Source organism: Anser anser, assembly GCF_964211835.1.
Source record: "Anser anser genome assembly, chromosome: 1".
Classification (NCBI taxonomy): Eukaryota; Metazoa; Chordata; class Aves; order Anseriformes; family Anatidae; genus Anser; species Anser anser.
Window position 1 is genome coordinate 50,542,041 of NC_139720.1, and position 15,917 is coordinate 50,557,957.

The following is a 15,917-nucleotide window of genomic DNA, read 5'->3' on the forward strand; positions in this document are numbered from 1 at the left end:
TGCCCAACTTCCTCTTTGTTGGGATGTAACGTTCCTGAGCTTGGAGGAGGTGATGCTTGAATGTTAACCAGTTTCTTGAGTCCATCTTCCCTCCAGGGCTTTTTCCCATGGTACTCTACCAAGCAGATCCCTGAAGAGACCAAAGTCTGCTCACCTAAAGTCCAGCATTATGAGCTTGTAATGTGCCTTCCTTCCTGCCCTCAGAATCCTAAACTCCACCTTTTCATGGTCACATGGTCACACATGATTGACACCACATAGTTTTTTTCCACCGAAGAATGACAATTTCTCTCCAGTGGAGCCGGCAGTGTCTGCTAGCTACCTGCTCAGCACAGGTGTCGCCAGAGGGCTGGAGGGGGATGTAGCAGTAATGTGACATGGGGACTGTTCAGCAAACACAAACAGAACCAGGAGACATGATCAAGAAGAAGTTTTTCATGGTGTTTTTAAAATTATAGATACTTATATCTGTTGTGTCTTTCTAGTCATTTACTCAAATTAAGTGGTTTTCAATCTCTTCCTACAATTACTGTGAATGAAACTGACTGTTGGCTTGCTAGAAATATTTGCTGCTCAATGTTCATCCATTACAAGCTATCGTGAACAGAGAGCAGGCACAGTGAGACGCTTAAAATGTATACCATACCTACAAAATAAAGGATAAATTAAATGTTTTAGAAGTTGTTAAATTTATTAGGTGTAGAACTTGATGGTATGTCTTGTGACAACAGAACAGAGTTTCAGGGGAACTATAAAACAAAATGGAATAATTTTACTGTGCTAAACTGAGTTCCTGACACAAAATATTCTAAAAATTGCTGTGGTCTCATTGGCTTCAGCACGACTATTCCCAGAGAGCAGCTGAATGCATATATGACTTGAATTTTTCTCAAAATCTGAAGCGGGTTGAAACTATTTGCTGACAGCTTTCCTTACCTTGAAATAAGAAAACAAGTCATGAGAATGGAGAGGTTTTCTCCATTTCTCTGCCTACAGAGTGTGGTTAGGACTACGCAGAGCCTAATTCTCTGGCATCATTGTAATTGTTTGTCATATCTCCTGTGACAAGCCTTTAGAATGTTACTTATATTTATTCATATATGTAATGCAAAGCTTTTATAGTGTGAATTAAGTTGTGAATACGTGTGAATTAAGTATTTTCTTGGGTGATGCAGGAAAGAAAGTCTAAACGAAGGAAGACATACCCTCAGTTGAGGTAGACCAGATTAAGGATCACTTAAGCAGACTCGACATTCTGAAGTCCATGGGGCCTGACTGGTTGCACCTATGAAGGCTGAAGAAACTTGCTGATGTCACTGCAAAGCCACTCTGTTATCTTTGAAAAGCGATGGTAATAGGAAGAGAGGTGCCTAAAGACCAGAAAAGCACAACTGTAACTCCTGTCTTCGAGAGTGACAAGAAGGAAGATCTAGGGACCTACAAGCCATGCAACCTCACCTCAGTACCTGGGAAAGTGATGGTGCAACTCCTCCTGGGAAGCATTTACAAACACATGAAAGACAAGAATGTACTGGGTTTAGTTAGCATAGATTTATGATTGGGAAATTATGCTTAACCAACTAGGTAGCCTTCTACAATTAGGTGAGTAGGTTGGGAAATAAGGGGTGAGTAGTGAGTGCTGTTTGCCTCAACTTCAGTAAGGCTTTTGACAGTGTCTTCTATAACCTCATAGACAAGCTGACAAAGTATGGCTTAAATAAGTCGACAATGATGTGGACTGAAAAATGACTGAAGAGCCAGGCCTGGAGGCTTGTGACCAGTGGCACAAAGTCCAGCTAGAAGTAACTGGTGGTGAACCCCAGGGGTTGATACTTGGGCCAAGTTGTTAAACTCTAATGACCTAGACAATGGGACAGAGAACACCCTCAGCAAGTTTACAGATGGCACAAGACTGGGAACAGTGACTGATAAACCAAAGGGTAGTGCTGCCATTTAGAAGGACCTGATCAGGCTGAAGAAATGGGCCAACAGGAACCTCATGGTGTTCAACAAAGGGAAATGTAAAGTCCCGCACCTGGTGAAGAACAATCTCATTCACTGGCAAACACTGAGGGCCGATCATCTGGAAAACACATCTGCAGAGAAAGACCTTTGGGGCTGTGGTAAACATGTTGACCATGAGCCAGCAACGAGCCCTCCCAGCAAAGAAGGAGGACAGCCTCCTGGGCTGCAGTAGGCAAAGCATTACCAGCCAGATAAAAGAGGTGATTCTTCCTCTCTGCTCAGCACAGGTGAGTCCTCATCTGTACTACTGTGTCCAGTTCTGAACTTCCCAGTAAAAGAAAGATATGAACTTACTGGAGCAAGTCCAGTGCAGAGCCACAAAGATGATTAAGGCACTGAATCATCCTTCATACGAGGAGACATTGAGAGGGATGTAATTATTCAGCCTGGAGAAAAGAAGGCTCAGGGGAATCATATCCATGTGTATGTCCCACCCATGTCCCATACACTTCATGGAAGTGAACGAAGACTTTTCTCAGTATTGCCCATGGACAATAAGAAACAGGCACAAATTGAAATACATTAAATGCCATTTGAACAAAAGAAAACACTTTATTTATTTATTTATTTATTTATTTATTTATTTATTTATTTTTTTTACTGTGCAGGTGGTCAAACACCAGACCAGGTTACTCAGAGAGGTTATGGAATCTTCATCCTTGGAGGTGTTCAGAACTTGAATGGATATAGTCCTGGGCAAGTTGCTCTAGTTGACCTTGCTTGGACATAGGGTGTAAATTAGACGGTCTCCTGGAGTCCTTGCCAACTAAAAGTATTCTGTGATTCTGTGAAGATAAAACAGACAAAACTTTTGAAATCAGGTATTATGTAGAAAACAATGTTTCCAGTACCAGGGCTTTCAAAAGCTGTCTCATCCTGAAGCAAAGTAAATATTTGCATTTACCTCCTGCCTTGCCTTGCGATTTTACTGTGTTGATATTCACTAGAATTTATCCTTTTCCCTTTTCCTTATATTTTTTCTGACAAGAAACTGGATAAAGAAGCCTAAGAAATGTTGACAGTGGTCACTACGGTCAGAGTAGGCTGGGTAGTGCAGATGCCAGAACAAGGTCTCTGGGCCTTGCATGACAAAAACTGTTACTGAGTCTGGATGGAAAAACCCAGGTCCTGAGTCACTTGCAGGAGTCTCATCCAGTGTGATCTCCATGCCACTCCTCTCTGGGACCATGCAACACATCCATTCAGGTATTCCTCTTTCATGGGAATGTTTGGTGTGTCACGTCTGAACTCCTTTTTCCATTTTCTCCACTGTATATTCACCACCTTATCCTTGAAAAGACTGCAGAATTCAACAGTGCCATTAATTTCTCTACTAAACTTCCATGCCTCTGAATTCCTCATTGGTAAGTAGAGATTCAGATGAAGTTAAAAGGCTCTGAGTAAACAGCTTTTCCTAGTGCTGGTGCTGAAAGAGAAGATAAATCCATTTTTGGAAGAAAAGGTTCAACATAGTCTAAAAAGCTCTGTGGCTGATGGATGGCTTGAGACTAGATGTACATTTAAAGTTGAGATGATTAATTATCATTTTATATTTCACAATCCAAAATACACAGCCTGAAAATCCTCATTCAGATGTTATCTATTTGTGTCAAATGAGCTTAAATTTTATCATTGAAGTTTCCCAGGACTTGGAGTTCTGCTTCTGAGCATGTTATGCAGTGCATGACATCCACACTGTACTTAGCAGATAGGCTCTCACTAGAGGAAAAAAGACCTGCATTTCAGTTCCAACATCAGTAGAAAGGATAATGCTTGTCATATATGTAGTAGGAAATGAAATGTGTGTGGTTTTGTATCCTGAATGTTCACTGTGGAAAGAACTGGCACTCAGATTTTTTTTTCTTGTAGGTGAGTGCCCAAGCAAAAGACTATAGTGTCAGATGACTCTTGCTTGTAATAGATGGTCCATTGAATACTTTGTTCATCTGTGCAATCTAGAATGATTTCTGCACAAAGAACTCTGATTAGTTGTATAAATACACACATGTACAGCCCAGTATACATTCTTAAATGCATATTGAACAACCTGAACATGTGGGAGATGTAACTTTAGATTCCATTAGTCAGAAGAAGAAAATGAACACACATGGCACAAAAATGAGTGACCTGAAAATGAGCTTTATGATAGAGGCCTGTGGCCTCCAGAAAGGAAAAATAAATAAATAAATTGTTGTGGTTTAACCCGGCTGGCAGCTAAACACCACACAGCCGTTCGCTCACCCTCCCCCCTCCCTCTCTGGGATGGGGGAGAGAAACGGGAAAGTGAAGCCGGTGAGTTGAGATAAAGACAGTTTATTAAGCCAGTGAGTTGAGATAAAGACAGTTTGTTAAGACAGGAATATAATAATAACAATAATAATAATAATAGTGATAATGATAATAGTATTAATAATAATAATGTGTAAGAAACAAGTGATGCACAATGCAATTGCTCACCACCCGCTGACCGATGCCCAGCCTATCCCCGAGCAGCCGGCCCCCCACCCCGGCCAGCCACCCCTATATATTGTTTAGCATGACGTCAGATGGTATGGAATACCCCTTTGGCCAGTTTGGGTCAGCTGTCCTGGGTCTGTCCCCTCCCAGCTCCTGCTGCACCCCCAGCCTGCTCGCTGGCAGGACAGAGCGAGAAGCCGAAAAGTCCTTGGCTTGGTGTAAACACTGCTCTGCAACAACCAAAACATCAGCATGTTATCAGCGCTCCTCTCATCCCAATCCAAAACATAGCACCCTACCAGCTACTATGAGGAAAAATTAACTCTGTCCTAACTGGAACCAGGACATAAATAAATAGAAAATAATGTGCTACTCAGCTTAGAGAAAAAAACATTTTCAATATCTAAATCAGGAAGGACTGCATGTGTGAAAGAAAAAGAAGTAGCCTTCCAGTCCAGAAGGAAGGCGCCATGTACCAGTAGGAGGTGTGGTCTAAACATCTTTATCCTCCGTGCTTCCCACTGAATAGTAAATGTTTTAACATCAGGGTGCTGACTTGTGCAGAGCCCATTCATAAACCTTCCAGCATGCAGAATGTGCACGTCCTATGAGGAGAGTCTGAGGACACTTGGGTTGTCTAGTCTGGAGAAGAAAAGACTGAGAGGTGACCTCATTGCTTTCTACAACTTCCTGAGCAGGGGAAAAGGTACCAGTCTCTTCTCCCTGGTAACTGATGACAGGACTCACAGGAACAGCACAAAGCTGCACCACGGGAGGTTCAGACTGGACATTAGGAAAAAAAATATTTACTGTGAGGGTGGTCAAACACTTGAACAGGTTTCCTAGAGAGGCAGTTGATGCCCCTTTTCTGTCAGTGTTCAAGAGGTATATGGGCAATGCCCTCATCAATACACTTTAATTTTTGGTTAGCCCTGAATTGGTCAGGTAGTTGGACTAGGTGATCTTTGAAGGTCCCTTCCAACTGAATTATGCTGTTCCGTATTCTATTCTACATAGGAGTTTTAGCCTTCTTCCATTAATATTTTTCTTATTGACCTAGAAAACATAAAATCATCACCGAAAATTTCAGCAGTATGAAGAATGCTGAAATGGTATAAAATAAAGAAGTTGGACTAGTGGGTACCGAGTGACTTGAATTTCTCATTAACTTGGCAGCAATAAAATAGGAGGTGTCCTGCAGCCAACAAGAAGTTATGCCTTTTAAAATATAGACCACAGGCTCAGTTTACATTTAGCATACAACAATGGCAGTTTTCTTGATGTCTTTCTTTTGCAGGCCTACATCACTGACTTTGATAAAGAGTTGCTGTCAATGCTCAGCTTGCAGTTAAAGTGTTCAACTCTTCTAAACACATTTCAAGTTTCAGAAACTCCACCTTTCTGACTTTGGAAAAGAATTGGGATCATCCTAGGAAATCAGTGAAGGCTCAGCTCATAGTGAAAAACATATGTGAAAAGAATAGTGAAAAATATGATGAAATTTGCACAGACTTAGGAACAAATTAAAAAAAAAAAACAAAAAACAACAAATAAACAAACAAAAAACCACAAACAGCCACCCTCTTCTTCCTTCCTTACCTTCTCTCCTCCAAATAATAGCACTCCTTCTGTGGGCCATCTCTGTCTTGTTCCAGTATCTGCATTCCAGAGAAGTGATAAAAAATTTGTAAAGACCCATGAGAACGGTAAAGAATTTGTATAATAGAAAGCTCAAGAAGCTCAGTCTATTTAACTTAATTTAAAAAGAAAAAAAGAAAAAAAAAAGAAAAAAAAGAAAGAGAGAGAGAGAAAGGTACCGGTATGTTGCGTATAAATACCTACAAAAGAAACATTAGCTCTTTGATCTGTCCTACAAATGTGTAACACCTTGTAATGGAAGGTAAGGTTAGAGAAATCTTGTCTACAAATAAAATACAATTTAAAAACTTTAAGGTGTTTAAGCAGTGGCAAAATCTTTAGAGTGGATTCTCATTTTTCACATTTTTAAATCACTAGTGAACCAATTTGTAAAATATATTTCTCTATTTTAACTGCAGTTATAGAAATCAGGTGCTGAAATGAGCCAGTACCCTGTACCCTATCTATATTGTGATGCAGACCTGATTACAAAAATCCTTTAAAACCTTAACACTGGTGAATTTTCTGTTACCAATTCCAGAATTAGTGATACAAGATAAATGCAAGTGTATATGGTTCTAATAGCAAGAGATGTTCAACTATATTGACAGCTTCTGTGTTGGAATTTCTGTGTGATGAGTTAGATCTTGTTAAACTGTTTACACAGTGCTGTTAAACATTGCCCTTATATGAAATACAATACTTTCAAGTGAAAATGCATACAGTTTAAAGTATATATATATATATATATATTTTTTTTTAGAAGTAACTGAATATTAGTGAGTCCCCTTTGTAAAGAGAGAGAGAGCAGTCTGCATGGGAGCAGTGCTGACAGGACTGACTATTCACACATCGTTGCTACAGCAGTCTCAGCTCCTACCCTGGAAAACCTGATGTTGCTTGTTTGCCTTCTAGTGGCTTGTGTTTAGAATAGCTTCAACCAAGAAAAGGTCTTGTAAAAGGGCTGAGTGAAATTGAAAAGTTATTAGCTCACAGACACTTACTATTATTATAACAAGTGCTGAAATGTCAAGATGCCTTTGGTGAGAAACATCTGTGAAAAGCCACACACTGTATAAAGAAAGTGTAAGGACGAGATCAGTGGTACATGTACATGAGTCGTGATTTCAAGAGGAAAAATGTTTCCAAAGTAGATATCTTCTCTGGTACCAGTGACTTTTTATTCAGTTACATACGTTAATATTTTTGGAAATTTTTGGTGCAGCTGTCTCTGTGAAATGGTGGTCTCTCTGGAGCTGCTCCACTTAGCTTGGGATGGGTGTCCCCTGGTGCAACCAAGCCTATTGCAATTGGGACTGTATAGCAAAAATGACTGAGTATGCTTTCCGTGTCTTGACACAATTTGAAATGACCTTCACAGAGTCCTCTCATTTGCTCATAGATTATTTGTGGCTAAGGTAATTGGCAAGAAGAGGCAACTAAATTTCTGCAATACAGTCAAACTGTAATACATACATCCTGCTCCTGTTGCTACCAAGGATGTAAACTGGTGTGTCTCTGTTTCAGTTAACAGAGCTACATTGATTTACATTATTACTCATAGCCAGATTACAGAAATATATGAGGCAGCAACATACAAACTTAGACACTAGAACCTATAGTGTCTTAATATACTAAAAATAGAACCTTAGATACTAGAACCTATGTAGAACCTATGGATGTGAAACGCCAACTAAAATGCATTCTTGTTCTTTAGCAAATTTTTTTACCCCTTTATCATCTTAACTGTATTTGGATTTACAGGATGGTGTTCCATGTTAATAATACACTGTTCCTTGCACAAAGGTATAAGCCCATTCAGAGAAGACCTTTGTCTGCTGGAGTATCAATATTGCTTTCAAATCTTTCTGATCTTTCTCCTCTTCCCTCTGGAGCAGTAGTGACTGCCTCTGTTCTAGCTGGACTAAATTAGTCTGCACTTCTCTTATCTGTTCTGCTGAACACTGAAGGCTTACCAGAAATCTCTGTTGCTTATACGCTGTCCTGCTAAATTTAAATGGGTCAGAAACTCTCACCATGCTGTCACAAAAGCTATTTTTAAAGTTAATACAGCTCAGAGCTGGATTAATGAGTGCACATCCCTCTAACTGTGCATGAGCTCAGTACAGTCCAGCAGGAAACTGTGCCCTTGGCAAGCACACGTGAGGAGCATCTTTCTGTGTCAGTGCTTATGGCCACCTGTTCAGATGGCCTACTGCCCTCTCACAACTTAGTCAGACAGCTGACTTTGGGTCTTTATAAAAGCATGGACAGGTTTATAGCCATGCAAAGAATTACCCTGCAAATGTCATCTCTTTAGCATCCAGTGTGTGACAGCATAGATAGCACATGCCCGTCTCTTTTCATCATTGTATGTTACTAAAAGTATATCAGAACTGTCAAGAATACAGAATTTCTGGCACATATCACTGGATGCCAAAAATACGTACATACTATACTGGGAGAAGATGAGAGAACAACAAGGAGAAATGGATTTTTCTTGTATCAAATTGTATTAATAAATAGGTGGTGTACTTTCAGAGATTTTTGTTTGTTTCTACAGAATGAAAAACTTTCCATGTAATATATAGTGGATCTTGTTTTAGATAAAATATAGTCCCAAACCTTTACTTCTCATTTTCTACACAGAAGCTCCACATAGCTGCACACAGACAATTCATAAGCAACCTGCAGGTGTCTCTTGTGTGAGATGTGCATCAGAAATAGTGTAGTCAGCAGGACCAGGGAGGTGATCACCCACCCACCCACCCACCCACACCTCTGTTCCTCTGTTGAGGCCACACATCAAGTACTATGTTCAGTTTCAGGCCCTTCACTACAAGTAAAACATTGAGGCCTTGGAACATGTCCAGAGAAGGACTAGCCTTGGGAAGGGCCTGGAACACAGGTCTTATGAGGAACGGCTGATGAAACTGGGGTTGTTTAGTCTGGAGAAGAGGAGGCTCAGGGGAGACCTCACTGTTCTCTACAACTACCTGAAAAGAAGTTGTGGGGTGCTGGGGGTTGGCGTCTTCTCACAGATAACTAGTGATAGGACTAGAGGGAATGGCCTCAAGTTGCACCATGGGAGGTTCAGGTTGGAAATTAGGAGACATTTCTTCTCAGAAAGAGCAGTCAGGCATTGGGACGGGTTGCCCAGGAAAGTGCTGGAGTCACCGCTCCTGGGGGTGTTTAATGAAAGGTTGGATGTGGTGCTTAGGGACATAGTTTAGTGGGTGATATTGGTGGTAGGGGGATGGTTGGACCAGATGATCTTGGAGGTCTTCTCCAACCTTAGTGACTCTATGAGGCAGCAACATTATGCCACAGAAATACTTTCCCTAGTTGAAATAAGACTATGTAAGGATGCTCAATTACTCAGCATATTTACTTGTTTCAGTTTATGAATGATTCTTTATTCCATTTTGCAACAATAACCAAACATGCAAATGTCATCCAGTGTTCAGTTTGTTTTGCTCTTGAAAAACACCCTCTAGCAAAACTGCTATAATAAACACAGAACTCTACCTTCTATTTCCACTTCCACCTCAGATAACCTTAACAAAGAAATATTTTTCTTTATGTCCAGAAACCAAATGTGTTTGGATAGTAAAAGTCAAAAGAGAAAGTAAACTCCAGGGGAGGAATATAGCTTTTAAACATGTATCCAGACAATCTATTAGTGACTACTTATTCTCTGAACAATCCTCATGACTTACTAATGGATGTAACTAATGGCAACATATACAGAATAATTTCCAGATAAGCACACATCTATATTTGTGTGGTATTGCTTGGCTTCTGGCTGGACATCAGAATAAGGAAAATCAAATTTCTTTCAACTGTCTTAATATACTAAAACCCAGATTCTTTAAAGTAGGCAAAGGCAGTTTACTGAGGAAAAATACAGTTAAGATTGTGTCATCTTAAAATCTGCTAAGAAACTGAAAATAGTAGTTTGACTCACCTTCATGAATGATCTAACTGTGATTTCATATGATTTTGTGTGTCAACTTCAAGTAGCAGCATTAATATAGCACCATTTTTCATTATTTCTTTGTGGAAGTAGTTCAGTTTTTGAACAGGACACTTGTTCATGGTTAACTAGTCAGATTAAAAAAATACAAGCTTCCCTTCAGTGTAATTACAAGTTACCTTATTTTACTTGCACAGACATTGTCAAATCAAACTCTCTAATAAAAACACTTATGCCTGAATGGAATCTCTTTACTCATACATGAGTAATTATGAGGAGAAATAATCTCATCTGTACAGCAATCTGAGTTCTTCAGGATGTCTTCTGCAAACCTTGTCCTTTGTGTGCAGACATTTTGTGCTTTTGCAATCAGAGCTTCTTGGTCTACCATGTGCTCACTAGAGCTGAAAATGTGTACGTGTGCAAGGCCATAAAGGTTTCTAAGCCCAGAATACCAAAACAGCAATAAAGTGGAATGAACTGGTGATTACAGACACATGAAAAGCATACCCTGAAGATGTTCAGCTACTCTACGGTTAGTTCCACCCCCCCCCCCCCCCCCCCATTTTGAAAATTTATTTACGTAGACATACACACACAGTCTTGATGAATCACAAATAAAGGACCTGCAAATACAGAGGTAAGTGGAGACTGTCACACAACATTACCAAAAGACTTCTACCTCCTAAAATTGCGGTATTTTGTCAAAGATACAGGTGCTTTCGTGTGACTGCTCAATGAGCATCAGAAACAGGGACCTGAAAACTCTACAGAAGGTCTCGAAGGACCTGTCGATATAGACCTTACTCTGACCTGGGATATGTAAGTTGACTGCATTATTATTAAGATTAAACTGAGTCTAACACCTACACAGGTCTGAAAATCCGTGTCTCAAGACAGACCATGACTGGATATGAGTGATATCTTGTTTGAATAAGCCTAGTGTTAAGGCCAGTGTCTCCTCAGTCTTCCTGTTTTATGTAACCTCTATTAATGAGGCTTTTGGAGCTACGCCTAGCACAAAAGTTATCGTATTTTTGCTATTGTCCCAGTCAAAGCTAATTACATGAAGTTTTTTAAAAGGTAAAAACATTTTCTGACTGATAGAAAGATCCTTCAACAAAATGGAGTTACTACCCAACTTTGGGTTGGGTAATTATGGAGAAATAACTGCTGACTACATGCTAATCGAATTCATGGAAAAGCATAATCTTTTAGAGAAAATAAGTAGACCAGTACATTACGCAGTTGGGTATCAGTAAATTCCCACTGTCTATTTGCACCAGCTGGTAAATCTCCCAGTTCAGAGAGCTGGCTAGTCTGGGTCTTTTCTAGTGTGCATTAAAATAATCTGTGTTTCTAAGAATCAAGTCTCAGTTTGGCTTCCAGCCAGAAGCCAAGTCATAACATAGAGGAAGGTTACACTTGGGTTTGCAACAGACATTTTGTATAAAGTTATGGGAGATTTTGGCTGGAAAAGAAGATGCATGGGAGGATAAACTAAAGACAAGGCATACTCTGAACACCCCAACCAACAAAATATTCACATCCCTAATAAATTTTGTCTGAGCTGCCAGCATAGCTGGGGATCAGGAAGACTGGAAGAGAAATATATGTAAAATGCTACAGAACCTAATGTGAGAAAAAGGCTGGAATGGATCTCAGATGTCTTTTTTTTCCTTCTTCCCTGGATCAAAATGCAAAATATTTCCTATTCTCATTTTTTTCTTATCCATCACTGACCGATAGCATCTTTGGGACACACTGGAAATCAGTGCATCTTTTAACTCCCTCTCATGGTTTCACAGGAAATGTCTTCTCAGCCTGTCCACTGTGTTTTGCACATAGAGCAGAAATGACTGCAAATCAGTGTTTTTCCCCAACAACATAGGAGAAGCATTAAACCCTGTTCCAGCTCTTTTGTTGTACACAAACAGGGACAAAGGACATCCCTGGAACAACCACCACAAAGTTCCAGGAACCTATTTTTACCAGAATTTTTAAAGTAAGATCTACCACTAACTTTCTCAAAAATCAGTACTATTATTCCCAAAAGGCACGGAGTGTTTCTAATGGTAGCCTAAGTTGAAACTTTAGAGTTGTTCCTAAGAGAACAAATTTCTCCCAGAGAAAGGCTCCAAAACCATGAAGAAATCAAGGAGAAAGCTTATACACAGATTTGACACCAGCCTTCTAAAAGTTTAAATAATATGTATACAAATCTCCTTTACTTTAGAAGGAGTTTCTAAAGAACAATGAGAATGATTACTAAAATTGCACACCAGAAGACAACATTAATGCTTTTGCACTCAGACACAGTATAATGTTATCAGTTTTCTATAACAATGAACTTGATTTCTCTACATCAACACCTCTTTTTTGTTTTAAATAGATCCTTATTAAAAGAGTAAAGGATATTTTTGTTTTCTAATCACATTTTCAACAGAATTACAGGTCAGAGAACTAGAACTTCTAGTAAACTTGGAGGGAAAACCCATTCACTCATAGGATGTGTTTGTGAGTTATAATGAGGCTGCAATTCAAGTTTAGAAGATAAAGAAGAGACAGATTTCAGTGGCTAGCAAGGACTGCAAAAACAATCAGACAAACAAGGAAAAAAATCTTGAAATATTCCCTTTCTTTACATCACAGAGAAAGATTGAGAGCAAATTTTTCTCCATGTAAATCCACCTAGATGCTGGAAATATGTTTTGTACTTAACTAGGGACTGCCACCTGATGGCTGTAGTTAATAATGCTGAAGTACACACACACACACACAAAAAAAAGAGTCAAAAATCACACATATGGCCTCATACAACACTGCTATATTTTTTTCCCCACTGCAGGGAACTATGTCTAGAAAATTCCAGTGTTGTTCTACAGAACTGCTGTGAATTTAAGGTGGATTTTCTAGGATTCATAAAACTCACGCATGTCTGACCCTCCTCCCCCCCCCCCCCCCCCCGAAAACGAGCACAATTTTCTCTTGCTACCAGAGACCCATCATTGACCTGTTGAAGAAGGTCTCTCGTATGCAGAACAGCATGTGGTCTCAGCTAAGAGCAGGAGAGATAGCAAACCTCGATATTATGAAGACCTGCCCTGTTCAGGCCCAGCTGCTTAAACACAAAGGGCAACAGCTGATGGCTCTGCACTTCCCCTTCCTGAGCTGCAAGGAGCTAGAAGCAGCCCTTTTAACAGAGAGTAGGGATATTCTAGAGGTAGACAATTGTTTTCTTCCAAGTTTGAAGCAAGAAGTTTGTTTTTGAAGAAACTGATATAAAATTCTTATGAGATGGCCAGTTATTGTTAAAATCTAATGCTCATTGTTTAGCAAACCAACTGAGAAACCAGCAACAAACATCCACTCTCAATGAAGATCTCTCTTCACAGTTCAGTGCACAATACAAATAGGACTGGAGACTAGGAAGAATATCTTGGTTCATCCAACTGCATCTTCTAGCAGCACCACATTAGAAGACATTCTCAAACTCAAGAAATTCCTCCTGTACATTTCAAGGAGTGCGTTAAACTGGGAATACTTATTCTAACAGAAGCTCTGGCATTGAAGAACTTTCTGATGTAATATCATAATTTAAGGAAGAACTTAAGTATTTTAGAGTTAAATACTTTTTGGTTTGAATACTAGAAAATACCTTCATTTTAAATAAAATATAGCAAAATGGATATATTACTGTGTAACTGGCTATACTGCTCAGAAGGAAAGCATACTATGCTGGAAAAGAAAAAAAAAAGTAAAAAAGGAGTACTTTAAGAACTTGAAATGTAACTGTTCAGATAATGAATATTGAGGTTTAAGTTGTTATTAAGAATGATGGCTTGGAAGTTATTTTGCAAGTTGTATGTTCTTTTAACATTTATTTGTTCAGATAAAACAAAGTGTTAATGGTTGATATCAGCATATCATATGGTCTCACTTAAGCAAAGTTTTGGAAAACTTATTCATGATAAATTCTTTGTTCCTCTTATATTGACTTAAGAAGGTCAAAAGGTATACAGTTACAACAAAAGCTCAGGGTCTAAAACAATCATGACTTAAATATTTAAAGTAGCCTTCTATACAGCAGGTGAATTTTAGCTTCTATGCATGTAAATTTGAGTAGATTTTCATATGCGTTCGGATAAATGCTAATCACTGGAAGAAACATTCTTTGTTCTCACCACCAGAAGGCCTCCTTACACTATGAAAGCTGCTACAGCAAAGCCATTATGATTTTTCTCCAGTTAGTTTACAGATCAGTGAATAAATTTTGTAGATTTATTTGTTCACAAAACATGCAGTCACACACTGCTTTCCTTTCATCCAGAAACTAGTTTTACAAACAGATATTTTTTAAAAAACGAGTAGCCACTTGAAAATCTGTGCTGTGAACTTAAAGTAACTCTTTAATGTCCATTGAAGTTAAGCCAGATAGTCATGTGAAAATAATTTACATTACTTTGGTTTTGCCACTTCAACCTAAATCCAGTGATAAAAGAACTGTCCAATTCTTTCTGATGTATGTGAAAGCAGCTAACACCAATGATTCAACTAAGTGAAACTATAATTTAAAATTATTTTCTCCCACATAGAAATCTACATAAACCAACTGCTCCATATTCATTCATCACCTATTTTACAATGTAAGCACTCTTCAGGCATTACACATCTACAGGACAACATTTAGACTCAGATACAACAAGAGGCTATTGCAGTAGATATTTTTCTTTCAGAACATTTAACCAAATAAGCATGTTCTTCTATTTTCCTGAAAACATCCAGATGAAGTATGATGAATGCATTCTACTTAGTGTTTTTTTTTGTTGTTTTGTTTTTTGTTTTTGTTTTTCCCTTCAACCAAATGAGCACCCACTACTTCCACAGCTGGAGGTCTCTTTTCGAGCTATCCATACCAGTGTTGGATATTTATAGAGTGGGCACCAGAGCTTGAACAGGTTTTTGAGCAGATCTGGGCCCTGGAAGACAAGGTACCCCCAAATCAGTGTCTATGTGAGGCAGGTACTCCCAGCTTTCCTGAATTTCAAAGTCTTTGGAAGCTGCTTCTGTGAAGATCATCCCCCTACAGCTCCTGCTGGATTTCAGTTGTCATACTGAACCACTAATTTGAGAATTAAAACTATGGTCTGGCTCATCATTCTTGAAAGATTACCAACCCCTCTCCGCAGTAGTTATGGGCTCCATGTTCCATGAAAGCACCAGGAGCACAAAATTTCCCCTCCCATCAGCACCAGACATCTCTGTTCACCAGGGAAGCATTTTGATGGCTAAGGACATTCTAACAACAGATACCTGTATGACCTGTATGGTATGGGAATACGTAACCTCAGTGGGTTGTTCTCAGCTTAGTTGTAGGTTGTGTTTGTGAACCTAAGTATCTCCTGTAATTTCTCATCACCTCAGTTTCTCTAGGGTAGAATGGGTAGAATCCATTAACATTTGAAAAGCTTTCTGAGATCTTGAGATGGAAGCCAATGCATAAGTGCAGATCAAAGAAAACTGTGCACCAATACTGATAAAAAGGAGAACACCGCAGCTCAAGCTATAGCCTTAAGTATGTTATTAGTGTAACCTCAGTGAAATTTATCTGCATGAGTGGAGGTTGCAAAGGATGCCCAAGGACATGGGTAAGCTCTTGAGGATCTGATGGGTGTCTTCAAAGTTTCCCCAAGTATCCTCTCACTTCAGTGGGAACGATCAGTGTTTATGACCTGGCAGGACTGGTTTGTAGACATACAATATGTTTGTAATCTTATTTAACATCTGTTTAAACAAAGCATTTGCACAAAGAGATCCCTGA

General features: G+C 39.2%; 1 long non-coding RNA gene across 3 annotated transcripts; it reads right to left on the reverse strand.

Annotated features, from left to right (window-relative positions):
- Positions 1-2,273: 2,273 nt before the first annotated feature.
- On the reverse strand, positions 2,274-14,832 carry LOC310888891. Of its 3 annotated transcripts, XR_014576242.1 has the most exons (5): positions 13,110-14,832; positions 6,082-6,140; positions 4,483-4,712; positions 2,930-3,451; positions 2,274-2,810 (listed from the first exon to the last, which is right to left on the reverse strand). It is a non-coding gene; the product is annotated as an uncharacterized lncRNA (long non-coding RNA). The 3 variants fall into 3 exon arrangements; XR_014576241.1 differs by lacking the exon at positions 2,930-3,451; XR_014576240.1 differs by lacking the exons at positions 2,930-3,451; positions 4,483-4,712.
- Positions 14,833-15,917: the final 1,085 nt, after the last annotated feature.